Consider the following 3,326-nt stretch of genomic DNA (forward strand, 5'->3'; position numbering starts at 1 on the left):
TATCCCAGTCCACGTGATCGAAGCAATCTTGAGGCATGGAATCCGATTGGTCAGACCAGCATTGGATAATCCTGAGCATGAGAGCTTCCTGTTTTAGTTCCTGCCTATAAGATTGGAGCAACAAAATGGAATCATGGTCAGATTTGCCCGAAGGGGGGCGGGGAGGGCTTTGTATGCATCGCAGAATTTAGAGTAGCAATGGTCCAGAATGCTACCAGCTTGTGTAGCGCATTCGATATGCTGATAGAAATTAGGAAGCCTTGATCTCAGATTAGCTTTGTTAAAATCCCCAGCTACAATAAATTCAGCCTCAGGATATATGGTTTCCAGTATACATAGAGTCCAGTGAAGTTCTTTCAGGGCCGTCGAGGTATCTGCTTGGGGGGGATATACACGGCTGTGACTATAATCGAAGCGTATTCTCTTGGGAGATATTGCGGTCGGCATTTGATTGTAAGGAATTCTAGGTCAGGTGAACAAAATGACTTCCTGTATGTTGTTATGCGTTGTTAATCATAAGGCATACACCCTCACCCTTCTTGTTACCAGAGAGATGTTTCATGCGAGGCATGAAGAAACCTGGTGGCTGTACCGACTCTGAAAACATATCCCAAGTGAGCCATGTTTCCGTGAAACCTCAATGTTACAATCTCTGATGTGTCTCTGGAAGGCAACTTGTACCCTAATTTCGTCCATCTTGTTGTCTAGAGATTGGACATTGGCGAGTAATATAATCAGAAGTGGTGGATGGTGTGCTCGCCTGACCTGTAGGCCGCCCTGTCTGCCTCTCCTGCGGCGACCATGTTGTTTTGGGTCGGCCTCTGGGATTAGATCCTATGACCAGGGTGGAGGTACGAACAAAGGATCCACTTCGAGTAAGTCGTATTCCTGGTCGTAATATTGGTAAATTGACATCATAGAGATGCCATCATAGAGATGACACACGTTCTATCTCCATGGCTGCTGATGTCATAGAGTGGCTGTTACATAGAAATAGAATGGAACCTCTAACCCTGGCAATTCAAGCCCATTATATTCATTCTATTTATATGGTTGTTAGCCTAACACAGAGATCCTACACAACCACAGAGATTAGGTTCCTTTACATTTATCGTCACAAATACAGATTTGTTTATTTTGAGCATTTCAGATTCAGGTGGAGGACCTGCTTTATCAGGAGGATAATCTGGAAACACTGACAATGGGGTCATTGTTCCAGACATCCCATGTCCCCCGTCTACTGAGAATCTTGCTGTGCTGCAACGTCAAGTGAACCCTACCACTGACTCATCTTTTGGTCAGGACATATACATACATGCTCTTCGATTACTTATGAGTCTCCAGCCTTTTTAGGTGCAGTCCTCCCACACTATGTAGGATATTGTTTTAGCCCCAGTGCCACTCTTGACAATGGCAAAAATGTATGTTTTTGCTAGAAAGAAAACAGCACCTCTTAACTGGTATGATGTAAACAAACTGTTTCATTCGTTGAAAAGAGCTATTATGAAAAGTTATTTTCATTTTTCTAACAATTAAACTTATTGTAAACCAATGGTATTTATTTTCCACAAAGCAGCTTTGTTAATTGACACTTCTCTCTAAAAGCAAACCCACCATTTGAACATATACAACTGATAAATACTATGTAACAATCAACATTATGTAGTAGTATAACAGTGTCAAAACAATCACATGTGAATAATTGTAACATGTTCACGGCACTACCATTGGACATACAGCAAACCGTTTCCAAGTTCAGAGGTGAATCTATAGAATGTTCTAATAATGCAGTGATCTATAAAACAGATGAGTCCAAGAATCCATAGGTGTCATGTGGCTCCTGAGGTGACTTTCCCTCCCCATATCATTCATGGAGCTGTCACCTTTACAGTTAGTGTACATGACATCCAGTGTCTTAACATGAAAATCAAAAGCAGGCAGTGGCGTAACAATGCTACAGTGACGTAACAATGCCACAGTGACGTAACAATGCCACAGTGACGTAACAATGCCACAGTGACGTAACAATGCCACAGTGACGTAACAATGCCACAGTGACGTAACAATGCCACAGTGACACGGAGCTCAGCGAACGGTGGCTATGTACATTATGTAAACACCAATACAGTAGATCCACATATACAGAACTTTGTCATGTCAAAATATAAAAATGAGCAACTGGAAAATCCCTTTAATTTACATTTTAATAAAAACCTTCCATCCCTCGCTGCATACAAATGAACCTTGGGTAATCAAAAGCACTTGTGAAGTATTATTGTACTTCAGCACCAAATTCCTGTCTAACAGAGTGGCACTGTCTCTCACTGTTATATTCATCATTTCTGAGCTCCAGAGGTGACGGAGACGACTGAATAAGCAGAGTGACTCGTTTGGTCACAGGATACAGTACTACAAATTAATACCAAAGTCAGACCAAGCACCTTTGCTTGTGAATAATGCTAGCTTTATGCCCGGAGATAAATTGGTCTATTACATTGCGTTTGGATAAAGTGTATATACTTGTATTCTATACCACTTGGTGTACAATATACTAAAATGGAGTCTTTGGCCCCCATCGGTCTACTGTATATAGAACAGCTTCAAGGCTCTTGTTAAAAAAAAAAGAATAAAAACAGACAGAATCACATATTAAAGGGAGAGAACCGATGATACCTAAAGTAGTTACAGTACATCTGGAACACTGTATGTTGGCAAGGACAAGAAAATTAGTCAATTGTATGTCATTTCATTTACATAATTCCTATGGACTACGATGATGCAAAAACACATTTTGTTGATACAGTGTAACACTCTTTACTAGCAATGGAGCCACCTAAGGTTTTGGTGTTCGAAGGTATAGTCTAAGACCAGTGTATAAAACATAATGCAAAAACTTTACAAAAGCCCAAATACTACATCAGTCCCTCTGACTTTTTCCAATAGTTCATTCATCCAGCCATCCAGCGTTTAGACCTCTGAGCTATCGCTGCAGTCTACCATCCTTCTATGAATGTTCTGAGTAGTAAGAGGTTAATAAAAAACATTTCTAAATCACAGTTGTCAAGGCGTACATTTAAGCATTAACCTAAAAATAAAGCAAGAAAGATTTGACTGCTTCTTTAGGAACATAATGTACTGTATGTGGTTTTATCGTCAGTTAAATTGAATAGTCTTTCAAGCTAAACTCTATCAAACCCCTTGCACTGTATTTGGTGCTGTTTCAATGTTTGATTTAAATACATACGTAATCTCTCAGATAGGCTGTAGAAATGTTATCGTTTTGGTGTACCCATGTACTAAGTAGAGTTTGGACGGAAGACCGCCCA

The sequence above is a fragment of the Oncorhynchus masou genome, chromosome 18, assembly GCF_036934945.1.
Source record: "Oncorhynchus masou masou isolate Uvic2021 chromosome 18, UVic_Omas_1.1, whole genome shotgun sequence".
NCBI classification, from domain to species: Eukaryota; Metazoa; Chordata; class Actinopteri; order Salmoniformes; family Salmonidae; genus Oncorhynchus; species Oncorhynchus masou.